Raw genomic sequence first — 12,232 nt, forward strand, 5'->3', positions numbered from 1 at the left:
CGCCCCGGAGCCAAATGAACCCTTGCTACTCTACTTAGCGGCGACCCCGCAAGTGGTTAGTGCGGCGTTGGTTGTGGAGCGCGATGAGGACAGTCCTCATTCCGCGCACCCCCACCCTGTGCTGGCTTGGCCCGGGAGAGAGCAGGGAGGAGAGGCCCCCGAGCCGAACAGTGGCCCAAGGCCCCCGACGACCGGAGCAGGCCCTCTGCCCGCTTGTCAGACGGTGCCAGGTGCCCCCGACCCCCAGGATGGCCCGAGGGCCACTGCGGGAAGGCCGCACCTATCGCCCTCTGACCCCGAGGCTAACCCTGTGCCGACTCGACCCGGGAGAGAGCAGGGAGAAGAGGCCCCCGAGCCGAACGGTGGCTTGAGGCCCCTGACGACCGGAGTTGGCCCTTTGCCCGCTTGTCCGACGACGCCAGGAGCCCCCGACCCCCAGGACGGCCCCGAGGCCACTGTGGGAAGGCCGCCCCTGTCGTCCTCCGACCCCGAGGTCGTCGGCACAGAAGACGAGTGCACCCCGCGAGGCCGCTTGGACAAAGAGCGCCCCAGGGATGTGGCCCCTAGCGAAGAGGATCGGCCCCACCGAAAGGTGCAGCAGCCCGTCTACTTTGTTAGTGAGGCCCTCCGGGACGCCAAGACCCGATACCCTCAAGCCCAGAAGATGCTTTACGCTATTCTGATGGCTTCGAGGAAACTGCGCCATTATTTCCAGGCGCATCGGGTCACGGTGGTTACGTCTTACCCCCTCGGCCAAATCTTGCATAATCGAGAGGGTACTGGACGGGTGGTGAAATGGGCAATCGAACTTTCTGAGTTTGATTTGCACTTTGAACCACGCCACGCTATCAAGAGCCAGGCCCTCGCCGATTTTGTGGCAGAGTGGACCCCAGCTCCCGAGCCCGTCTCAGTCCCCGAGGCCAGCTCGGGCCCCTCGCAGCTGCCTCACACCGCCCACTGGGTGATGCAGTTCGACGGCTCCCTGTCTCTTCAGGGCGCCGGTGCGGGGGTCACGTTGACCTCGCCGAGCGGAGACGTCCTCAGATATTTGGTTCGCCTTGACTTTCGGGCGACCAATAATATGGCAGAGTACGAGGGACTCCTTGCGGGACTCAGGGTGGCAGCTGGACTGGGGATCCGCCGTCTCCTGGTGTTAGGCGACTCCTAGCTGGTCGTTAACCAGGTCTGTAAGGAGTACCGGTGCTCTGACCCGCAGATGGACGCTTACGTGCGCCAAGTACGGCGTATGGAGCGCCATTTTGACGGGATTGAGCTTCGGCACGTGCCCAGACGGGATAACACGGTTGCCGACGAACTCTCACGGCTCGCTTCCTCGCGAGCCCAGACCCCACCGGGCGCCTTTGAAGAAAGGCTTGCCCAGCCGTCGGCGCGACCCGACCCCTTAGGGGAGACGGACGCGCCTGACAGGCCCCCGATGCCCGTCGGAGTCCAGGCCTCGGGACCCGAGGGGAGCGCTCCCAGCTCCCTTAGATTGATTGCTTGGATCGCTGAGATCTAAGCATACCTCACAGATAAGACTCTACCCGAGGACCGCGAAGGGAGTGAACGCGTCCAGCGCATCTCCAAACGCTACGTGCTGGTAGAAGGGACCCTCTATCGGCGCGCGGCTAACGGAATCCTCCTGAAGTGCATTCCTCGGAAACAAGGCGTCGAGCTTCTTGCCGATATCCATGAAGGCGAATGCGGATCCCACTCCACCTCACGCACCTTGGTTGGCAAAGCCTTTCGACAAGGTTTCTATTGGCCGACAGCTCTCAATGATGCGGTCGACCTGGTCCGGCGATGCAGAGCGTGTCAATTCCACGCCAAGCAAATCCATCAGCCGGCCTAGGCCCTGCAGATCATACCACTTTCATGGCCATTTGCTGTCTGGGGACTCGATATCCTGGGACCGTTTAGGCGGGCCCCGGGCGGGTTTGAGTATCTGTATGTCGCGATCGACAAGTTCACTAAGTGGCCCGAGGCTTATCCGGTCGTCAAGATCGATAAGCACTCCGCACTTAAATTCATTAAGGGCATCACAGCCCGGTTTGGAGTGCCTAACCGTATTATTACGGATAACGGCACCCAATTCACTAGTGAACTTTTCGGCGATTACTGCGAAGACATGGGCATCAAGCTCTGCTTCGCCTCACCTGCCCACCCCAGAAGCAACGGCCAAGTGGAGCGCGCCAATGCGGAAATCCTCAGAGGCCTTAAAACCAAGACCTTCAACATCCTCAAAAAGCACGGCGATTCGTGGATCGAGGAGTTGCTAGCGGTGCTCTGGGCGAACCGAACCACGCCAAGCCGAGCAACCGGGGAAACGCCTTTCTTCCTCGTCTACGGCGCGGAAGCGGTTCTCCCATCCGAGCTCACCCTGAGGTCCCCTCGGGCCACCATGTACTGCGAGGCTAATCAAGATCAGCTTCGCAGAGATGACCTCGACTACTTGGAAGAGCGAAGGCGGCGCGCGGCCCTCCGAGCCGCGCGCTACCAGCAAAGCCTACGGCGCTACCATCAGCGCCACGTCCGGGCCCGATCACTCTGCGTCGACGACCTCGTCCTACGCCGCGTCCAAACGCGTGCTGGATTGAGCAAGCTGTCACCAATGTGGGAGGGTCCGTATCGAGTGATCGGCGTCCCCCGGCCGGGCTCCGTTCGGCTGGCCACGGGCGACGGCACAGAGCTGCCTAACCCGTGGAACATCGAACACCTTCGTCGCTTCTACCCCTAAAGGGGGATCGGGTGTCAGGTTTCGGGCTCGGGCCAACCCCGCACCCCCCTCGGGCGTGCAGGGTTGGCCGGGGGCTACCACATATGCATATTCTTATTTCTCTTATATCTGTATTTCAATAAAAGCATTTTCGATTTCCTAAAGGCTGTATCTGTGCTGTTGTTTCCTTTTGAAGGATCTTGACTTGAAATAGGTCACTCGTGTTCAATCCTGCCCTCGGGGGCTCGGGTCGGCTAAAATCGCCAAACGGGGCCCAAAACCGAGCCGTGCCCCGGGGCGTGGTGAACTCCGGGGGGGAATCGGCAAAAACCCACAATCGGGTCACCCATAACCCTCGGTCACCACGCTCCCGGCCTGGCCAGTCTCGACATGTGGATCTCACCAGGCACTAGCCCCGACCCGAGCCATTTGAGGACTAGGACCTGGGCACGAGCCCTTGTTCAAGCCAAGACACAAAAGGACCGCGGCACAGACATCCTCGTCTCATACACACAACAAATAGAATTGACACAAAAAATTTCCTCTTTATTTGATTGCAGATTAAATTAGTCTATACAAGAAGGGGGCCCGAAGGCCTCGGAAGAAGAAAAGAAGAAACTATTTAAAGATTGGCGGGGGCCTAGGGGCTCACTCCGATGCACCCGGGTCGCCAGCCTCGTCGCCACTGTCGCCCACACCGCCGTCATCGCCCTCCTCGTCGGAGTTGAGGGCGAACGCGAGCCGAGGGGCCGAACCCTCGAAGCTGTGGACGATATGGTCGGCGGCATCCCGGACCTGCGCGCGCGCGCCGTCCTCGGTCCCGGGAGGGAACTCGTCCAGCGCCGTCCATGGGGAGAAGTCGGGGTCCCTGGCCTGGTAACTCGCCAGTACGAGCTCCACCGCTCCTCGGGCGAGGTCCCTCGAGGATGACTTAATCGTCCCCTCGAGCTCCTCGGGGAGCCGCTGGAGAGTCCCGGCCATCTCCGAGAGGCGCTGGGCGAGGCCCCCTGGTTGGCGGCGTACTTCACAGTCTGCCCGCCCCAGAGACCCGCCTGCCGCCCGGCGCGGTCTAAACGGGACACGGCGTCGCGAAGCATGCTGGGCCCTATCTCGCCTGCCAGGCGAAGGGCCTCGACCTCCCCGGTGGACGAATCCAGCGCGCCCTGCAGATCCGCGATGGTGTGTTCGGCAGCTGCGAGGCGGGCGGCTAAGTCACTGTCGCCCGTGGCCGCCCCGCCGCTATGCGCCCTTACATCCAGCTCCCTTGCCTGCGCCTCGAGTTCAGCGGCCCGCTGGTTCAGTGCGGCCCTCTCGGCGCGGGCACTTTCCAGATTGCGACGCGCTTGTTCCTCTTGCGCAGCCTCGCGGAGGGACAGGCTGTCCGCCAGCCGTTGCGCCGCGGCCTCGGCCTCCTCGAGAGCTCGCTCCCGCTCGGTGAGCGCGTCCTCGCGGAGGCGGAGCGCGGACTCTTCTTCGGCACAGGCGGCTTCGTGCACCGCCAGTGTGACCTCCCGAATAGCAACGGCGGCCTCGCGATCCGCCAGGTCCCTCTCCACGGCGCAGGCACGCTCTTCCAGCGCCATGGCACGGGCCTCAAGGGCTTCTTCGCGCCGCCGGGATGCCACCTCGGTCTCCGCCGCCCGCCGTTCTCGGGCAGCGGCAGCGTCAAGGACCCCCCAGGCGGCGTCGAGCTTTTTCCCTAGCTCCGCCTCCCAGCTCCCGTATTGAAGGCGGAGGGTGTCCTGCGCCTCGTTCATCATGGTGGTGGCGATGAGGGCAGCCCCCCGCTCCTCCTCCACCTCCTTGGCGATCTCCCCCAGCACCTTCCGACGGGCTTCGAGCTCTGAGACGTGCCGGCGGTGTGCCTTGCGGCCCACCTCCACCATGGCCTCCACCGAGCGTCGCCCCTCTTCGACACGCGCCCATGCGGCGTCAAGCTCCGCCCGCTCTGCTTGCAGGGCCTCCACCTGGGCACTTAACCCGTCCAACACCGTGATGTTTGCGACGGCCAAGGCCTGCAGAAGGGGTTCTGCGCTCAGTGGAGCAACGGAAGGCGTGGGGAAGAGCCGCCTCGGTGAGGATGCTGCGCGGCTCGGCCCGCCGATGGACGTGCCGGACTCAGGGATGTCCCCCGGACCTGGCTTGTCCTGAGCGTCGCCCGAGGGAGTGGGCCCAAGCGATGCACCCACGGCCTCGTCGCGAGCTGCCTCGGAAGTCGTCGCCGCCTCGGCCTGGCGAAGTCTGGCCTCCTCCCGAGCGGCTTCTTCAGCTTGGCGAGCTCGGACGGCCACCTGGGCGGCCTCCCCGGCTTCCCGTAGGCGATCCGCGGCTTCTCGCCAGTCAGATTCCCGCCTCCGAGCCTCTGTGGTCGCCGGGTCCTCGGCCTCAGACTGGCCGGACTTGGAATGGCGGGAGGGACGCGACGGGATCTCGCTGAAACAGAAGAAAGACCAGAAGACAAACAAGATGGATGAGTGAAAACTCGCATTGAGGGAATGAATACGGCCACGATGGGCGTGGGACGAACCTGCGAGGGGGTCGGTTAAACGACCACCTTGGAGGGGAAATAAGGTTTCCCCGGGATGGTTCTGTCCCCCCCATCTTGCGGAGCCGTTTCTTCTTCCGCTCCCCCTCGGGCTGCGACGTCGGCGTGGCCCCCTCCGGGCGCCTGCTGCTGGCACGCGCCGCCCCGCCCCCTCGGGGAGGAGATGGGGGAGGGGTTCCTTCCTGCTTCCTCTTTCCCCGGGCGTCGGCAGGGCGGCCGCTCCCCGGGCCCCCGTTGCGGGGCCCAGAAGCACGACCCCCTCCCGGGGTAGATTGTTCCCCCCTGCGGCTCCCGCCCGCGCCATCGTGGCCTCGAGGAGCCCGCTCCTCCGACGCCTCGACCGCCTGCATGATGGTCAGGATGGAGGCGCGGTCTGGATCGCTGCAGAGGGGGAGGACTCCTTGAGGAATGAGGGATGCCTCCACGGAGCTGAGATTCAGCACCCGTTGGACCACTATCTTGAAGTCCTCAGGAGCCCAGTCCCATCTGACCCCCTGGTGGGTCCTCATACAGTCCTCGGACCCGGTGTACTCCTAGGCGCCCCGGGTGCGCCGCTGGAGTGGCGCGATCCGGCGACGAAGATAGTCGCCAAACACCATGGCCCCTGTGAGCCCCTGGGATCGCAGGCCCGCCAGGCGGTCGAGGACGGCGTCGTAGCCATCTCCCAGATCTACCGGCGCCCGCCAGTTGGAGGCCTGCGCTGGAGGCTGGCTCGAAAGTCGGAGGCGCGCTTCGTCGGCGAGGGGGGTGTAGAACCAGTCGCTCTTCCAGTCATCCCACTTCTTGCGGAGGACGCAGGGAATGTAGCGGTTCAGCACCGGCCCCCGCGGCTGGAAGTAGCAACCACCAACCACCGACGGCGGCGACACCGGCTGTACGGTGAAGAACCACCGGAACAGCCGAAGGGATGGGCGCACCCCGATGAACATCTCGCACAGGTGCGCGAAGATGGCCAATGTCATTACCGCGTTGGGGGTGAGGTGCGCCATCTGGAGATCGTAAAACTCCAGAACATCCATGAAGAAAGAAGAAAATGGCGGAACCAGCCCTGCCATAGCAAAAGGGAGGAAGAAGACGGACCGCCCCGGGTAGCGTGGCGCCGGGCATCCCTCGCCCAGCGAGACTATCTCCCGGCCGGTGGCAGATTCCAGCATGAAGCGGCGCGGCAGCCCGGCCTGTCTCTCGCTCACGATGCGGGAAGGCGGCAGCACGCTACCGTCAAGCGGAGCGGAGCCCCGTGCCATGACGCCGGAAGAAAACGATCCTTGAACGATCAGGGGCTGGCTCGCACTTTGTAGCTTCTTCATACACAGATCCACCAAAACACAGGAGTAGGGTATTACGCTTCTCAGCGGCCCGAACCTGTATACATCGCCCGTGTCTTGTGTGTTTCCACGCTCGCGAACTTTCCACAGGCTAGGAGCTTAGAACCTCACCCAGGGCCCCCGGCCGAACCGGCAAAAGGGAGGCCTGCGCGGTCTCCCGGTGAGGAGCCCCACGCTCCGTCATATTTCATCTTGGCATACAGACCAAGAATAAGTGATTCTACTTATCATTCATTTAAATATGCTACTAGTCATTCCTCGTAAACAAGCGATTCACTAATATTTATATTTCTCGATGCTCATGTAGTCAATCTTGTGTGAAAGAATGAAGAGTCACGCATTAAATCCAAGAAAGCCATTAAAATGATAAGTTGTTGGATTGAAATATGCCTATCAAAAATAAATTTTTCAGATTTAAAAATATGGCTATCAAAAGTAGATGGAGGGAGTACAAGCTAGCGCTATTCACCGTTCGGCATGAAAACATGAGTGCCCTTAGACCCGGACAAACCCCAGTCATACAATGATACAACTCTTCTTTTAGTAAGCCGCAAGGCTTCAGCTAGGTTGGGAGAGCCAGAGAGGGCCGTCGAAGACACAACGATCACGATGTTTCCATAACGTCTAGGCTCCCAAGAAGACAACCCTTTTCTAACCTGACCAACCCTTGCTTCTGAACTTTGCCCACCATTCATCAAGGAAGCAGTATCTTTGCTACGGCGAAATAGCTTGTAGCCCACCTTTCCATCATAACCCACTTAGGGCTTGTTCGGTTGGGCCGTTCCCGGCCGGGATCAGGCCCAATCCCGTGAAAAATCCCGGCATGGAAAAGATACCAGCCTACGCAAGTATAGGCGTTCGGTTAAGCCCAGACGAGATTTTATCCCGGCCCACCCCGGTGTTTTCCTCTCGTCATCGGCCGGGAAATATTCAGCTTCTCTGGTGGCGAGGAAAAAAATCCTCTCGACGCAGCGACGCAACGAGAGGGGGCGCTGCGGCGGGGACGGCTGCACGGCGCGGCGCGACTCCGACGCGACGGCGACGGCACGCTCTCTCCTCCGGCAGTTGACTCCTCCGGTGGTCACCTTCTCCCCTGTGAGTTCCTTCCCTTCCCATCTCCCCTAGCCTCCTCTTCCAGTGTTAGGGTTTCTTGCGCTCGTGGCCTCGTGCTACTGCGGCGGCGCACGACGGTGGCAGGCATGGCGGGGGACGCCGCAGCATCACACCCCCTCACCATGGCGCCGTTGAAGCTCTAAGCGCTACGGCAAGGAGAAGCAGGAGGACATGGATCTGTTCTTTGTTCCTCACAAGGTTTCTTGATTTATTCTTCTTTCTCCCTTGATTTGTTCTGAGTAATATTCCTAACTTAGTCTGAAGCTCTGATCATGTCCTTCCTGGATCTGATCCTCTGTTTGTAGTGCCCTAGTGAGAATATGCTGATTCTCCTGGTAGTTGAGTAGTTGAAAGACCACGTTTTCTGATTCTCAATGTGAGTTGTTTTAAATTTGTACATAAAGGTTATGAAAATGGGAAGCCAATATGAGTTACTATTTTGGCTCGAGTTGTGAATGAAAATGATGGGAATTCAATGTGAGTTGTTTTAAATTTGTACATAAAGGTTATGAAAATTAGTTGGCAGGTAATAGTAATGCCACAAAAACATGCAGTGCGTAATAATATTGAGGCATCAGAAGTTAATGCTGTTCATTTTTCAGAAATACTAGACAAATGTTGTTCATCAGAAGTGATTCCAACAAGTTGTCTGCTCTTGTAATCTCACCCATACTTGACAGTGCCCATAATACAAGTAGATCAATGAGCCATTCCACATGCCATATTTTCTGAACAAAGTACAAAGTTCAAATTGAAGTAGTAAGAAAAATGAGTCATGTGCAGCTTTAGTTGAGGCCTGTAAAAAGCTCTTGGCAGTCGGCAGAATACAACTTACTTAAATCTGAACTATTTTGGTACATGGTTCAAATGGTCTAAAAATAATTTCCTAGGTTGGTCCATTTTTAGGTTATCTTTTGTAGAACCATCTAATGAAGAAATTCTGGATGTAAAACATGATTTTTGCAGCTATTGCTTGCTTAATCTGCAGACTACTGATTTTTGCTTCTATTATAGCTACTATTGAATTCAGTTTTTTGCTTGCTCAATCTTATATGTGTCCTAATTTCATTTTGATATCTGAAGCACAGCTAGCATTAGTCTCATATGCATGTCCATGTTTCTAGCACTGCTAGCTATTAGGCAAAGCACACAATACAGCTTACAAACAATCACTTGTCAAACTGAAAACTTGGTAAAAATGTTGCCAAGGATCAATAGTTGGCTGGTTTCAGGAAATTTGAGACAATTGCTCACTGCACAAAAGCATTGCCTAAATTATTGCATTTTACAACTGAAAACTGAAGGAAACTTCTTTCTTCTCTACAGGCTTTGGGAGGAAGTCTGAGAGGATGGTGGTTCAGATACAGAGTGAATGAGCAGACATGTACAAGATGATGGCTTTTGCAGGAGCAACAAATGTTGATCTCTGAACCATTGTATATTGCTGATGTAACCATTTGGTCTAGGAGTGGGTGTGGCAGCTCACATTTATTTTTATAGCTCAAGTGAATCATGACATAGTTTCATCTTTTTCTTTTTTTATTTTCAAATTTCACTACTATGACTGTATTTAGTTGTCTCTGTATTGTCAAGTGACCTCAAGCTTTGTTGGGTGATGCCTCCTTGCCTTAAACCGGATACAGGCCTTGATGATACTGCAATAATTTTGTTTTAATGATTAATCAATGTGGTTTTCGCGTAATTGATGAGGTTACTGCAATATTTTTTTTACTGAAGTGTAATTTCATTCATGTTGCACTTTTCACTTATACAAAAATATCGGTTTGCAATATTTTTTTGCTATTCTAAACTAAACTGCCAACCTGAAAATCAATTTTGCTATTCTAAACTCAATGGACAGCGTGCAACGTTGAAGCAGGAAAGCACCAGTCCTTTGTTGTTGCTGTTGCCTATTGCTGCCTTGGCACGGGATTTAAGGAGGCGCACCAAGCCAAAACCGAACAAACGTTTTTTTCTTGAACGACTCGCACAAGACGGTGATGGTGTGAAGTTCTATTGATAGAGTACGAAAAAATTACAAGATTACAACCTAGGAGGGTCCTAACCAGGAAAAAGGAAAAACTATACCACCACCCACACGCCGACATCGCCAACACACAAGCCAAGGAGAAGGCTAACACCGGACCGGCCGCCGCTAAGCGTGACCGACCGCCACTAGACCAACAAAGGGACACAGACGAGAACGCCCCCTAGGGAATGCCAAAAACGACGTCTTCAAGAAGAGAAGCGACGGAAAACCGCCGCCGTCGTCCGTCGGGACTCAAAGGAGCCAAGACTGGGCTTTCGCCCGGCAACCACCCTTGAGGGGTGAGACAGCACAACGACGCCCTCAAGAGGGAGGATCATCGTTGTCGGTCCAACCAAGGCCGAACTGGGTTTTCACCCGCCGCTCACCACCTGCGAATCCACGTCTGAGACACCGATGCTCCACCACCACAAAAGCTTTGCCGACATGTGAGACCCCTGCACCGGCGTCCCCCGCCAGCCAGCCTTCGTGCGCCGAAGACCACCACACCCATCGGCAGCTCCTCCTCACACCTAGGTCGCCTCCTCCACCGCCGGCCACGCCTCTCTGCGCCAAGCCGGCCTTCTCCACCGGACGCGCCTCTCGCGCCAATCCGGCCTCCCTCCATCGGCTGCGCCTCTCGCGCCAAGCCGGCCTCCATCTCCGCCGCCCGCGTCTCTCGTGCCGAGCCGGCTTCCGCTGCCATCGGCTGCACTTCTCTGCGCCAAGCCGGTCTCCGACCCCTCCACCAAACGATGCCGCGCCGACCAGATGCAGCCGTCTCCCACGCCCTCGGCTAGCCGTCCAAGGCCGCCATGCCTCCGGTGACCGCAGACACGGTCACCACCACCGCAGCCGCTGCTGCCGAACGCCCAGCCACCTCGCCGTCGCCATCCTCGCCTCGCACCCGACTCCTTCCCCGCCGCCAACGTCGCCACCGCCTCCACAGTCACGGCCGCCGTCGCCGCTGCCACCGACGCCAGCCACCGCCTCCGCAAACCGCCGCCGCGCTGTTGCCCTCCATCAGCAAGGGGAAGGAGTCGGCCTCCACTAGCAAAACGACCTGCCACTGCGCCGTTACCCTCCACCAGCAAAGGGGAAGGAGTCGGCCTCCACCAGCAAAACGTCCACTAGCAAGCAGCTAGGAGCCGCCCTGACGCTGTGTCCGCCGATGCCGCCGCCGCCAGCCGGCACCGCAGCTGCTACCGCCGCCGCCATCGGCAGTCGCCAACGCCAGTTGCTGCCGCCGCCGCCGCCAGACGCCATCGCCAGCCGCCGCCGTCGCCAGCTGCTACCGCCGCCACAGCCGTGACAGCTAGCTGCCGTCCAGATCTGGCCGAGTTGGCACGGATCTGGGGGATTTCGCTGCCGTCGCCGCCAAGCCCCGCGCCGCTCTGCCTCGCCGCCGTTGCCGACCGTCCCGACGATGGCATCGCACACTGTCACCGGCCTCCCGCCACGGCTGTCGTCTCCGCACCGGCAAGGGCGCGCCAGCCCCCACCTCTCCTTCGCAGGCCGCGGCGTCGTCGCTTCCGGGCGGGATGGCGGCGGATCCCGCCGTCCCCCACGACTCCCGCCGGTGGGAGCACCAGATCTGGCCAAGAGAGGGCCGGATCTGTGCTCGGCAGCGCCGGAGCTGGACGCCGACGCCGTCGCCGTCGCCTCACTCCCGTCGTCCGGTCACGTCGGTTCCCCAGCCGCCTTGACCACGAGCGAGGGAGATGGAAAGCCCCGCCGCCGCCTTCCTTGCTTCCGCCCGGCTTTGCCGGCGGCTGCTCGGGCGGCGGCGAGGCTGGGGAGAGCAGGGGGAGGGAGGGGGCGGCGCGGCTTGAATCGCCGCCCGCGTCACCCCTGGGGTAGAGCGACCGGGGGCACGACTGCGCCATTCCCTCTCCGAACAAACGTTTTGAAAACAGGGATTAGGAAAATCAAGGGAATTCATCCCACAGGGATTAAGTGACATGGGAGGGATCCACTCAATCCCTCCCTGGATAGGTTCCCCTTGGGGGTTTAATCCCAAGGAACCGAACATAGCCTTAATATAATTACTGCTAAATCTTTCCTACCTGTGCCAATATTACTATCTCCGCCTTAAGAATTTTGACAATACAAATATTCATCATGTAGTTCTAAATCTCCCCTCTCTTGTACAAGCTCGCAAAGAAACCTTTATCTCAAGTTCTCAATTACTGCTTAACCTTCGGATGATTGAAGTAAGCTGCAAAAACTACATAATGCCACCAATTAGCCAAACAAACTACTAGTAAAAAGCAAAATCATCATATGCCTTATGTTCAGCATCTCGTCGGGTAAATTTTCCATTAGCCAATTAGCCAAACCAACAAGCAGTTTAATAGAAAGCAAAAGCTATTTCCACTAGGATTTCATCAAGAAGAGGTGACTCTTTATTTTCTCCGTACTTCGGAAACAAGTGCAGAAGCATTCTGATGGCAAATATCATGTAGGACTTGATGAGACAAATCGCAATTGCACTAACACAGAGAAGC

The 12,232-nt window shown here is 58.0% G+C and overlaps 1 long non-coding RNA gene across 1 annotated transcript; it reads left to right on the top strand.

Annotated features, from left to right (window-relative positions):
• The first annotated feature begins 7,497 nt into the window (after window positions 1-7,497).
• LOC9267644 (uncharacterized) lies at window positions 7,498-9,401 on the top strand. The gene is made up of 2 exons (XR_001539667.3): window positions 7,498-7,681; window positions 9,026-9,401. It is a non-coding gene; the product is annotated as an uncharacterized lncRNA (long non-coding RNA).
• Window positions 9,402-12,232: the final 2,831 nt, after the last annotated feature.

The sequence above is a fragment of the Oryza sativa genome, chromosome 9 (genome assembly GCF_034140825.1).
Source record: "Oryza sativa Japonica Group chromosome 9, ASM3414082v1".
Classification (NCBI taxonomy): domain Eukaryota; kingdom Viridiplantae; phylum Streptophyta; class Magnoliopsida; order Poales; family Poaceae; genus Oryza; species Oryza sativa.